Raw genomic sequence first — 14,394 nt, forward strand, 5'->3', positions numbered from 1 at the left:
GCAAAATTTAATTTTGCTACATTTCCGGTCAAATCTAACTGTCTTCATCGAGGAATTGTATAGAAAACTCTCTCTATATATATATATATTTTTTTTTTTTGAAAGTTTTTTACCTTTGGTTTATTATATTTTAAAGATACCAAGACATTTTATATACTTGGTTTTAATCCTTTTCCCAAGTAAGCAAAACAAAGTTTTTCGCGTGAAATAAATTCACGTCTGAGCTACTTGTACATAGAGGCTAATGACTTCGTATCACTTGCCTGAGTATGCAAAGCACATTCCCCTTTCGGGTGAGAATATGGTTGACTAATGTTTCTCTCGCTTTCGGTATAGTTATAAGAGAAGAAATAGAAAAAAAAAGGACCGTTTCTTAACTGAGTAAATGAATAAAACAGAACGAACGTTAAGATCACGGCATTGTATATAAAACACGCGGTAGAGACAATATAATAGTCATATTTTTAAAATATATCAATTATAATATGATTGACCTTAATGATTCGTACTTATGCATCATTTTGTATTAGTTAATTGTTTATAATAATTAAATGGAAAACTTAAGAAATCCTCTCATGCTCAACATTTTACAATCAAGCTATGTGGGTTTTTTTATTTTTTATTTTTCGGGGTAGATGGACTGAGTTCTTGACTCTTTATCCCGTCATCTGATTGAGAAAATCTATGAATGGGGTATTATTATTGGGCTGTTAAAGCTCTGATCATGACAGGAGAGTAACAGCAATAGGGGAGCCTCAGTTAAAACTTCATTGGCTACAGCATTGCCATCCATTACCCTCCCTGGGTACCCATTTTAGTCGCCTCGTACGACATGCACGGGCTACAGTGTGATTTTTAAGTAAAAGCCACTTCAAAAATTAAGACGATCCCCTGGAACACTCCCTACGAGTAGCCTAAAGACCGTTCAACTCAGCGTTGGTTCCACTCAGTGCCGGCCTTGGGAGTTGCCAACATTCTGGTGAAAAGTATCGCTATCCTCTTTTGGGGATTTACTTGTAATCTCCGTTTCGAGAACCATTGTTCCAGTTTTAGTAGGTTTTCTTGAATTTTTTAGTGACGATATGTGGTTGTAGAGATCTGGCAAGTACTGCTGTGTCATGCACATAGAGTGCTAAGATGGATGTCATTGCGTTGTGCGGGATATCTGCCATATATATGGAGAATGAGATCGGTGCCAGTAGGGAACCTTGGGGAACTCCCGCTGTGATCCGTCGCTGACTTGAAACTGTTCCGTTTATTTTGACTTGTATGTGTCTGTCTTGGAGGTAAGATTTAATTAGGTGGAATATTTTTGATGGTATACCTGCTGAAATGAGTTTATGTAGTAATCCGAAGTGCCATATCTTACCAAAAGCTTTTACTATGTCTTGAGCAGGAAAACTGCTCCAGTGTGCTGATGCCAATTATAGCCGGTGGTGATGTACTCAATTAGCCTGTGAATTTGTTGAGTAGTACTGTGATGTTGTCGAAAGCCAAACTGTTCCTTTGGGAGGATATTTAAATCATTTACTGAGGTTGGAGTTTGGAGAGGATGATTTTTTTCGGGAATTTTGCCTAAATTTGAGATCAGGCCGATAGCTTTCAGGCAGTTGTGGATCTTTACTTGGTTTATGCACTGAGACCACATCTGCGACTTTCCAGTAGGAGGGAAAATAGTTGAATCTGAACATGGTGTTAATTATTGTGGTGATATGAACGACTGCTCTTTGGGGCAGAAGTTTAATAATTCTATTTGTAATACCATCAGGACCAGAGGCTTTTTTTATTCTTTAGCTTTTTATGATTTCGTAGATTTCCGCTGGTGAGGTGGTTGCGGGTTTGTTGTTGCAGGTTTCGGGGAGTTTTAGTGAATATCTGACATGGCGGTGGATTTTGTACACATGCTTGATGTCCAAGTTGTCGTATGGGGCTACACTGTTTTTCTAGGTTCTTTGCTATCTCTTCAGCTTTTTCTGCGTCCGTGTGTACTAGCCCCCTGTCTGACTTGAGGGGGGAAAGAGATTTGTTTTTGTTTCTGAGGCTTCTTAATAACTTCCAGATGGAGTGTTCGCCGGGTAATATAGAGACTAATTTGGCTTCCCACGTTTCGTTTCTGTGAGCTTTAAGTGCTTCTCTAACTTCATTGTTTAGTTTGGTGAGGATCTTTTTGTCTTGAGGTGCCCGAGTGTTATGGTACCTTTTCCTTGCTTTGTTTTTGTCCCTAATTAAATCCATGATGTCTTCGGGAAGGCGATTTGGCTTGAAGGAGGTTTTAGTAGAGGTGGCAACCTTTGTGGCTGTGTTCATTTGCTGGGTTAGAGTTTCGACAGCATTTTCAATTTCTTTTATGGAGCTGATGTAAGGGACTGGTCCGATGTGTTCCGGTAGAGCTTCCGATAGTTTTTCCATGAGATGAAGGGGTGGGGGGAGGGGGAGGCGGCAGTTGTTCTTGCTTTCCCAGCTGGAGCAGGACTGGGTTGTGCTCGGATGTTAGCTCATTTAAAGAATCTAGGCTCTACTAAACTTTATATTTTGCAGGATAGCAATGTCAAGTATGTCAGCTGTACCGTACGTACTACTGATGTGTTGGTTTCGTGGGGCCTGCCACAACTGCAAAGTTTGAATTGGAGTAGCCTGAAGAAGGTGCGGCCGTTTCTGTTGGTGGTTTTGCTGTTCCATGCAGGGTGTTTCGCATTTAGGTCACCGACAATGATGACCTGCTCTTTAATGCCCAGGACAGCATCCAGATCTGAATGTAGTAGATATTTTGATGGAGGGTTGTAAGCTGCATAAAATGTTAGTTTTCCAGCTGAGTTTGTGGGTACTACTGTTCATGTGAGCTCTAGATTTATGGTTGAGGGGTTGTTTACTGAGTGGTGATCGATATAGATTTTTATGAAAATTGGGGTGCCACCACATCTGTAGTTTAATCTGTCGTTTCTGTGGAGGAGTTATCTTCTAAGTTTGGATTTGTCTGCTGGTCTTAAGTGAGATTCATTTATGAGGATGATGTCTGGGTTGTATCTCACTGCGAATTCTTGGAGTTCTGGAATCCTGTTTTTAAGTCCATTCGCGTTCCACACGATGATCTGTAGGGAATCTGGTTGTTTTTTTGTTTTTTTTATGCATTTATGAGTGTTTCTAGGATGGATTGAGTATCTTGTAGAAATCTTTTTCTGGAGTCCGATGTGGGGTTTGATTTGCTAAAGTCCTGTAGGCATATTCGCGAGGGAGTTTGTAATGACGGTGCTAAATTTGGGTGGTATTGTTCCTGAGTGACCTTGTTGAGCGGTCTACGTCTGCATAGGTCTTTGTCTGCCGTTTGTGGTTTGCTCCGATCGGGACTTCTGATTGTGGCAGTTGGTTCTCTGTCGTGTTTTGTCGATCTTTGGTAGGTTGAGGAGCTGGGGCTACTGGTTTTTGTAAGACTAGTAGAAGAGCAGGTCGTCTGTGTTTTGGGTGTTGCATACATCCATTGTAGATTGCTTGATGAGGGCCCTACAGTTTGCACATTTAGCCGGGGTGGATTTTGGCTTGGTGCAGGTGTTTGTGGGGTGGTTCTCACCGCATTTTAAGCACTTATATTCAATCTTGCATAATCTCTGGGCATGACCATACTTTTGGCACCTGTGGCACTGTCCTGATGAGGCCCTTTTTCTTAGTGGTTCTGGGCTGATTTTTAGGCCGCAATTTGATGTTAGGTCGTATATGTTTTTATAGGCGTGGTAGATCTCTACTAAGACGAGTGGCATCGGACGTTTGTCTGCTCTTGTCAACCTACTGACCTTGATGGGTGGTAGGTCTTGGTAGCAGAGATCGGCGGCTATGTCGTCTGTATGTATATGCTCTGATACTCCACGGAGAACTACCTTCAGGCTTCTCTCTGAGTCGAGGGTGAAGGTGTGGTATTGTACGCCTTTGGTGTCTAGCTCTTTCGTGAATCTGCGGTAGTCCATTATAGTGGCGGGCTGGATTTTTATGCCATCGTCTAAATTCTTTGCTGTTGTGTACGCTATCTGAATCTACGCAAGAGAAGAAGGAACTGCCATCTTCATTAAAAGAAGCATAAAACACAACGCAAATAGCCACACCTCAAACAGAACACATGGAAACAACAGGAATTGAAATACACATGCAGAAAACACAAGCAGTATTTGCAGCCTAAAATCCCCTCCCCCAAATAAAAAAACTCCTAGAATCAGATCTGAATGAAATACTAAATGCGGGTAAAGCAGTAATCATAGCTGGAGATTTTAATGCCAAACATTCAGCCTGGAATAGCAGAAACTCGAATATTAACTGAAGAATACTCAACTCTTATACTACTTCACGAAATATAGCAATAATAGGACCCACACACTACGGAGAAACCGGACGTTCTGATGTACTCGATATAGCTTTATTAAAAAAACATAGCGCACAGCTATCAAATACATGCAGTCAACGAATTAAGTTCTGATCACAACCCCATCATATTGCAACTAGGCACCAAGATTAAACGGAAAATACCTCCACCTTTAGAAACTGGAAACAACTTCCCTCAGCCTTCTAGGAAAACCTTGGCCCAGTACCACATATAACATCCACTGAAGACATAGAAAAAGGAGTAAAAATCTTTGATAAGCAGGCAGTTAACAGAGCAACAAACCAGGTTCGGTATGCCCTGAAGGATCACCGAAACCAACTTTGGAATAACAAAATGCACCAATTAAACATAGAGGATCAATCGCTGTGGAGAATGATGAGATCGCTTCGTTCAAAACGTAACACGCTTCCTCCAATCCAAGGAGAATATAGAGTGCCTACAGTGATGAGGAAAAGGCAGAAGAATTTGCCGACAGCTTAGAAAGACAATGCAGCCCCAATTATACCAATATAGATTTAAGCTTTATAAGCAAAATCCACACCCAAGTGCGTAAAATAACTTCAATTAGTGTTGAACCTTCATTAGTGTTGTGTCAACTGTTTATGACATTTGTTTCATTAGAAGCCGAGTTATAGTGCAAAGAATGAGTGTTTTGACGAATTCATGCAAGAATGAGTGTTTTGACGAACGGTCGGCCGTCAATTCATGCTATACGAGACGAATTTTCGCTAACAATCGCCTCAAAAATTTGAAATAAAAAGAAATAAATTTTGAAATAAAAAGTGAAGAAATTTGAAATTTCTCCACTCAGCACTCTGGCGCTTTGTTTCGGGCTCATACTCAAAACACCAGAATGCTGAAATGTACTAAAATAGTTTCCATTCTCACAAAAACACATAAACGGAAAAGTTTTTCGAATTCGTCAGAAATTAGTTTATGGAAAAAATATATAATAAAACAGTTCATTGAACAGTTAATTAGAAAAGTAGTTTGTCGAAAGGCAGTTCATTGGAGATTTATACTTCAAATTATCAACGTAAACATCTTACACTGCAGTAATGATGTAAAAATTAGACATCGTGATTAGGTATAGATTTATATAATTAACAGATCAAAATATTATTACTGGACGGTAGATGACGTCATGTAGAGAACCAGTTAACCGAGTCTAAGAAACATTGGGTTCTAATAATATACATTAATCTAATATTAGGTACATCTTTTCGCGTGTAGATTATAAAATCATTGGCTATAAAATATGGATGGATCAATAATATTCTCTATTTTAATATCTTGCTTATATCAGATTGATTTCATCAAGCTCTATACTGACGTACTGCATGATAAAGTATTTTATATACTTGATTACTCTATTTTCTAGTTCGCATTACGATTTTATAATCATGAAACTTTTTGATAATTTATACGAAAACCAAATTAAAATAAATTATATAATGAACGTATATATGATGAATCCATTTGTTTTAAAACCAGATACACTTAAAATTATCGAAATGGTCCTGACAGTTTATTAAAAACGCAACTTTTGGTTTCCCATTTTTTCATTTTTAATAACATAAAAAAAAAGCGAACATACGGGCTCCATGGTAGGGTCCATGTTTGTTTTTTTTAATATTGCTAACCAAGGGAACAGCAATTGCTTTCAAATTCACATAAAATTTCATGTGAATTTGAAGGAAATTAATATTTAAACATTTGGCTATGAAATAATGATGGATTCGTTATATTCTTTCATTATGTAATTGCTAATTATATTACGTATTGAAATTACAATTGTTAAATGTAATTTCTCTACGTAACACATACTGGAATAGGCAAATTGCATCACAAATCTAAATCTAGTTTGTCAAAGACATCAATCAATACATATTTTTATGTTTGTTTGAAATTATTCGAATGGAAATGCAGATATTTTGATTATATATTTTGAAATTCAAAATTCGAAGATGATTTATAAAAATGATGTCAATTCATCTGGCCATTAGCAAAATATAATTCCATAATTATATTCTGCATTGCAATTAGAATGAATACTAATAATAGCAATGGATTGCTCTCCACTTGGGATTTCACTGCTGGTTTGTTTGCTTACATGAATACTATCTATCTATCCTAATGGCTTTAACAGGCCTTTAAGGCCCACAACCTTCCAAGCATGCTTGGATTTCGTAACCGAAATACGAGGATAGAATGGTCACTCCTGTGCCTCAAGGTATTCTTGGCTGTATCCCTGTGTGTTCACGGGGCCGGTTTGCCTGCTTGCGGGATGAAAAACACCAGATAAACTGGCGGGAAAAACCCTACTGCCCGCGCCCAAGACCGGCTAACTTGGCTATGGCTGAGGAAGATCCTTCAGCTCTTCACGTCTCCGACGGGAATCGAACCTAGGACACTCCTTCCCCAGGCATATGGTTGCGACGCGCAAAGCCACTAGGTTAACCGCGCGGACCTACGCAGCGAAAAGCTAGTAAACCATCAGCGAATGCTCATGGAACAGCGTATTGTGCTCATGCGCAATTAGATTCGTGATTTTGATTTTTCTAACAGCATCTACAAGACTAATTGTCTTCGATATAGAAAAAGATTACATATAATTGTAAAGCCAGGATGCCACTCGTGGTATAGTAGCTAAAGTGATACGGCAAGATATCAATAATGAAATTTGATCACATTACCGTGTAAAAATCAAATTATATTGTGACATTGTGTCATTTGTTACTTAATAGTGGCATTTGCAGTAATAAAACTGATAACTGGAATTTTATCATTTACGAAGTTGAGCCCAGTAAATATATCTTTTACTCTCTAAATTCCAGGACATTAAAATAATTGTCGAATTTAATTCGGACTATTGCCACCCTCCCTCCTGTCCTAGACCCGTAGTTCTTCAGTTCTTTTTCTCTTCTTTCGCCAAATCTTCCATCATTCAACCTACCTTTTTCACCATATACGACAGGAACGTAAAATCCTAAAAATAAAATAAAACCCCCTGTTAAACCAACGAAACATGAAAAAAACATGAGACCTAATAAATCACTTTTGATGATTCACTGTTTTGTTCCCATGTGATTGGACATGAGTTCCGAGGCTATTTTCTCTGTCACAGCCTTTGGATCTGTTCAACTGCTCCACCAATACGACAAGAACGTAAATTCCCTATGAAAAGAAAAGAAACATCAGATGAATACTCACGAGTAACAAAGAACGAACCACATTTCATGATTCACTGCTTCGTTTGTCGTGATCGTACATCAGTCCGAGGCTGAACAGCATCCTACCTCTAGGCAGATGCACCGAGCTTCAGAAAGACTTCGGTAACAAAATATCTCACGTATATCTACTTCTTATCTGCGTTATCTACTTCAAATTATCAGTTGGATTCCACATTTCCTCAAGTATTCTTGAGGATGGAACCTCTCGAACAGCTTGGCCATCGTCATCCCCCCTAAAGGGGTTGTTGGTGTCCAAACATTGTCCTTTCTGCGTATTCGTCAGTGAACTAGAGCCGATTGAGATTACCCTTACGGAAGGACACCAGTACGGACACACAGTGTACTGTTTCCTCCTCCCTCCTAACGGTCAAATATCTGCCTCATGTATGTCCCCATCCCATAGAATCCTGGTACAAAGAAAAGCATATGGTTGAACCCTTGAACATTAGAACAACAGCAAATAATCGATTTCCTCCAACCGCCTATTATTCGCTGCCGATCGCTTGCTTCGCATAGCAAGTGTCATTCTCTTCAATTAAACAGGACACTTTTCTGTTATTGAAGCGCATCTATGAAAAGCAAGAGTCAAAGGCTCAGTGAAACAACTAATGCATATATGCCGAAACAAACTCTTGCGCCAAAACCTTTTCTGTACAGCTCCGTTGAATTGGGGCCATATATTTATAGAGTTCTCCTATTGTGACGTCATCAAAGTAGAACAGGATTGATGGGTTAAAAAAAAAAAAACTTCCCTTGACGCAATAGTAACTTAATTGTGACGTCAGTGGTGCCGGCTACACTTTGTTATCACAAACTTGTTTTGACTCAATGATTGGCTAACAATGATATGGATATCTACTTCAAATTATCAAAATTTGAAGAAAAAAAAAATAATAATGATATTAAATTTACTGAAATGGTTTACGTTCCATTAGATTAAACAACAAATGTAACTGAAGGCATAAGTTATACATGTTATTAGAATCCAGTCAAATCACACGAGAACTTTTTTTTCATTTAAAAAACACACAAGACAATTTTATTTATTTATTTTTAAAGGAAAATTTTAAAAATGTATTGGTTGTATTGAGTAATACACAAGGAATTCTTTAAAACTAATTGCTGGACACAACTACAGTTGAAATATACCACTCACAAATCTTTCTAAATGACAATTTTTCTGTAAAAAAATATAACAATAAAATTTTATGGAATAGTCAACATCTATCTCTTTCCTTTGTCATCTTTCAAATCATACAATATATTCATTAAACTTGTGAAAATGTCAAACTTTTTCCATTGGTGTTTTAATTTTAAGATTTAAAACGTATTATTCATTAAAATATTTATTAAAGAATATTATGGTGTCTATTTTTTATAGTTTATTTTATTTATATAGAAAGGAATATTCAGGAGTCCCGATAAAAAAATTCGACACCCTTCAGAGATGTCGCATTTTTTATCGTATGTAATGTGTCAGAAATTAATGCAAGTTAAATTCACATATCAAAAATTAACGTAATTTTTATTGTCATCATTCTATTCTGTGCATCCGAAATGCGTTGAAAATCTCTTGATTTGTCCTGAGGAAACGAGCGATTAAACTGTAATAATGTTTATACTGCCATCTCGTGCGCATACTGTAAAGTAAACATACACTATATAAAATTTCGCTTAAACCAAATAGGTAGTTTTATGTAGAACACAAACTCTAAATTAATTTTATTTGCTCTCTACATTTTTAATGTTACTGCAACTTAACAAACATTGGCATCATTCTTCGCTGGCCGATTAAGACAAGACAGGGAAGACGCATATGACTAGTACTTTGTCACAACGTACTTGTTGAACTTCTACTTTTATTAACTTTTTTTTTATCAAGAAAGTAGCCGTAAGACTACTCTCTGATCGCACTAGAAACCTTAAGACCAACTAACTCGCCAAATATTACTATTGATATATTATATATATCAATGTTGTTACTAAATAAATGGTGTTTTTATCAATATCTATTTATCAAATAAATTTAGAAATATTTTTAAACAAAATTAAAACATTTTATTAATTATAATACTTCCACTAGTATTTTATATAAATATTTGGATATTTTAAAATTATATTGATATCAGACACGTTCTTCAAAATAGCTGGCGGACAGTTTTAATTTGCAATGCAGAGTATGGAAATATTTAACTCAACAAGGAACAATCAGTTATCACTAGTTTGGTCACTTAATTTGGAAAATATTAAATATTTATAGGTTTTAGTACTGTTATTTATTGACTGATATTCTCCTATTTCGTTAAAATGATCTTTAAAATTTAGGGTGGACGGAAGACTAAATACGCTAGATTTATTCTGCAAAATTTTCGAGATAATATTTTTGTGTTAGTAGGAATACTTCCTGTGTTATTTCGATAGTATATCTGCGACAGATCACTGCTGAAATAAATTTTATGAATATCACGTTTAACTCTTAACTTACATTTTAATTGCACCATTCACAATTTATAATAAAACTGAAGCAAAAATTAATTATTTTATTTTTTATTGAAGATATTAAATATTCTACTTATTAAAAACTGAATCAAACATATATACATTAAGAAAAAAATCAAATAGATTAGCAAACATACGGTAAAAAACACCAATAAGAAATCTGTTTTCAATATCCCATGTGGTCTAGTGGTTAGGATACCTGGCTCTCACCCAGGAGGCCCGGGTTCGATTCCCGGCATGGGAAATTTTTTTTGTTTCTTCAGTTTTTTTACATATGTGTGACATTATTATATTAATATCATTGAAATTTGTAATTTAAAAAATATTTCTTATGTTTTCAAATTTAAGGACAAAAATTTCCTATAATGAAAGCTGATGCAGAAGTGATAGATCATTCCTTTTTATAAACCCCGATCTTGCCTTGATTTCCAGTATCTTCAGTTATATAAAATTAAATAGTGTTTAGCAATTCATTGAATCATTAAGCGGGTATTTATATTAAAATTGATAATCTCCTTACTTATTACTCATATGTCTTAGACCTATAATGTTCTCATTTCATAAGAGATCATATTCACGTTAAGATTAACTAATATGAATAACTAAATGTATATATTATTCATACTATTAATTTTTATTTATTTTTTAGATACACCCGAAAAACTACTCGAGACTAAACATAGAGCCTGTTTCCCCCTCCCCCCCCCCCGTCGTCGTCCCGCGAGATATTTCTTGGAAGGCGATGCCACGCTTGGGACTTGCTCCACCTTTGCTACGAGTCGCCTGGTGTTGTACTACCTCTAGGATCAGCTTACTCTTCTTGGGCGGGGGAGGAAAGAAATGAAAATATAGGTAATACTAAACTGAACAAAAAGATTCACAAAACAATACGTGCTTTTATTATATATAATAAAGTTAAAACATGACAAACTTAATATCGAACATGAATTTAATGACATTTAAATAAAATAAAATAAAAATAAGCAACGGAAACAGCAATTAGGAAATATAAATTACACTGGATTTATTTTTATTCACAAGAATAAACTGATTTTTGCTCATTACTCTATTCTTTCCAAAGATTGGAAAGAAATTGCCCCTCTATGGTGATAAAGATCTCTTCCCCATCAGACCATACTTCAAATTAAAAAAAAAACAAGTATTTCTTGTATCGTTCGATGCTGTTGGCACACTCTCCCTCGATGAGTCTTTGGATTCCCTGGAGGTGTCACATAATAATAATAATAATAATAATAATAATAATAATAATAATAATAATAATAATAATATAAATGCACGCACCTGACGGGGAAACGACAATATGCTGCCACGCTAGTTCCCTCTTGAATGTGTCGCCATCTATTAGACAAAATGCACATTTTGAGAGAATAAAAAAGATAAAAAAAATCCGGCAGGTTAAAATGTTCAAAACAATGTGGGATTTAATATCCCTTTAATTTAAATAATGTTCTGTCTTTATTTATAATGATGTATATCAAGCAACCAGTAATATAGTTAAGATTTTTGTTTCTTTCGAGGTGGGGGGAAGCTTTCCATGGGCCCTTTAAGACATATTTTAATGGACCTCCCTAAGTTGTTTAATATTTTTCAATATGCATTTTAATAAGTGCTTAATAATTTGTCTTAATTGAAAAATTCAAATTAATTTTATTCTGGTTTATTGGAAAAGCGATAGCTTACCCTCATCCATGTGTTCGTTTTTATTACTAATAAAAACTAAATATGTATTTGTAATATTTTTGAATGTTATCCCCCCCCCATACACACGAAAATACTGCCTATAAACAACTAAAACTTATCTCATTAAGTACCTTACAGCCAAAACTTTTAAACTTTTTATTTTTATATATTGATTCACTAAATACAATCTCGTGGTTTACTATTTTGTTCTTTTATCTTTCATATTTTTTACAAATTTCCAACTAATGGCTCGCAATATATTGCACAATGGAAATTTTTAAGAAAAATATATAAAAGTCGAATGCTTTGTTTCCAATATTTTTGTTTCTTGCTTAATGATACGTTAATCTTCCGTTAGATAAAATGACACTAGAGGGCATGCCTTAGCACGTCCTCTAGTGTCATGATGAGTACATACTGTGATATCCATTTGAATTGAATGTCTTGCAAGAACTTGCGTTATTTTGTTCATAATTCTTTTTCTATAAAAAGAAATCCACGGTTTAAAAAATATTCATATTCCGATTTTAAGACTTGTGTTTCGAATATGACCGTCATCATTCAGGCTAGTGAAAATTGAATGCTATTAATTAGCTCTCTTCGTGTAAAGCAAACGCACTTCGTGTGTATAATACGGTATCGATGCATTCAATAGTGAAAATTGAATGCTGTTAATTAGCTCTCTTCATGTAAAAACGCACTTCGTGTGTATAATACGGTATCGATGCATTCAATGTGCGAATTAATACCTACTGCTTTGTTAATTAGCTCTCACCTACTGCTTGAAGGGTATTGCCTTTTATTTTCATTAATTTTGAGTACGAAAGTAGCCGAACGACTACTTTCTCTGTGCTCGATACTTACTCTAAAGACCAACACTCGTTCGTACGGCAACAATCTCGCTTCTTGCTTATATATAACCGCTATTGTAAATATGTAAAGGTGTTTTAAAAACTTACTAACTTTATTAAACTTTCTTAAAATATTTAAAAGAATTGCAAATATTTTGAGTAAATATAAATATTACATTAATATTATATATAAAATTTAAAAATATTTTCGAATAAAATACTGTGAAGAGTTTTACATGAAAGCAGCAGTAGGAATCTGTAATCATATGGGAAGTCTAGTCACAGAATTTATTTCCTTAGTCTGCCTCTTTTTTTTTTTAAACGAGAGCTACGAGGAGTTTGTAATTTGTAAATTTTTAGCAGAACTCTAATACCGAATGTTTTGAATTTCTTAGTAAAAATGATTGTTAACGATTGAAATTTTAATATTTGGACACGAGAGTTTAGTAAACTTCGGTGTTATTGGTGATGGTGATTATGGGCGGTAGATGGCGTTGATGGTAGTAGGATCGTGTGTAGGTAGAGACGAGGCGATGTGTGTGGCGGAGTAGAGGTGGAGTGCCATTCATATTTGAAATAAAGCATGAATTTCCAGAAAAATATTCAGTTAATGATTTTTGTACAACTTTTATTCCTTATAAGATTAATTGATTTTATTTCTTTTGGGCATCTAACCTTAGTAAATCACCAAAATTAACATTTATGGTTTAAAGAACTTCACTTCTTTTAAATTTAAAAAATCAGAGTCTTTTTAAATTATTGTATGTTGTGTTAAAAGTCAATTATTATTTCTAAAATATTTAAGATTATAAGCAGTGTGTATGTATGTTTAAAACAGTAAGAAACCATTTTCTCTGAAATCACACAAAAATTAATTAGAATATATTAATATTATATTATTAATATATTTTAATTAATATAAAAATGAAATATTATGCAATATTTCGTTTTTAAATCGTCAAAAACTTATAAAACACTGAGCCACTTTATGTCGTTTTTGATTCCCTTTAATTTCAGAATAACAAGCAAGAATGATGAATAATTTCTCTCAAAATTTCGGACACCCTGAACAGGAAAACATCTCTCTTACTTATTATGACACTATAGTTGGAATTTTAGCTCAGAATTTGATCAATCGACCGTGAGATGCGGTGATTGATTCATTCAATCCAATACCCTTGGAGGTTAATGGATGGCAATGCTGTAGCCAATGAAGTTCTAACTGAGGCTCGGCTATTGCTGTTACCCTCCTGCCATGATCAGAGCTTTAATAGCTCAATACACCTTATCCCTTCACTGTCCTCTACAGATAACGGGGAAGATGAAAAGCATTCTTGCTTCGCCCCTTTAAGCCAGTCCTTATAAGGACTATAAGGATTTTAGCTCAACTCAGCAGGCATATCATCAAGTATCGTCCACCTAATTAAAGGGCACCTCTTCTTTCACTGCCCGCCAGCACAGCGTGTTTGGCACAGACTGGCTGAGGTGCTTGCGATCCCAGCGCTCACATTCCCCGAAATAGTATTTCTACAGTTTCCTCCCCCAGTAACCAAAAACAAGAAACACCTGATTTTCCTAATAAATGTGATTAAGCACCACATTTGGAAAACCAGGAAAAAACACCTTCTTAACGAGGGGGATCGCATCTATCTCCGTGTTAAGAACTGTCTCTCAGCCTACCTCCGCCGCTTCCTGGAGCAGGAAAGGTACTTACGGGGAGAAGAGCGGTTCCTGAGGAGATGGT

General features: G+C 35.5%; 1 non-coding gene across 1 annotated transcript; it reads left to right on the plus strand.

Annotated features, from left to right (window-relative positions):
* Positions 1-10,270: 10,270 nt before the first annotated feature.
* Positions 10,271-10,342, plus strand: TRNAE-CUC (transfer RNA glutamic acid (anticodon CUC)). Its single transcript has one exon. It is a non-coding gene; the product is annotated as a tRNA-Glu (tRNA).
* The last annotated feature ends 4,052 nt before the right edge of the window (positions 10,343-14,394 follow it).

The sequence above is a fragment of the Typopeltis vanoorti genome, chromosome 11 (assembly GCF_054136105.1).
Source record: "Typopeltis vanoorti isolate ZY-2024b chromosome 11, IOZ_Tvanoo_1.0, whole genome shotgun sequence".
Classification (NCBI taxonomy): Eukaryota; Metazoa; Arthropoda; class Arachnida; order Uropygi; family Thelyphonidae; genus Typopeltis; species Typopeltis vanoorti.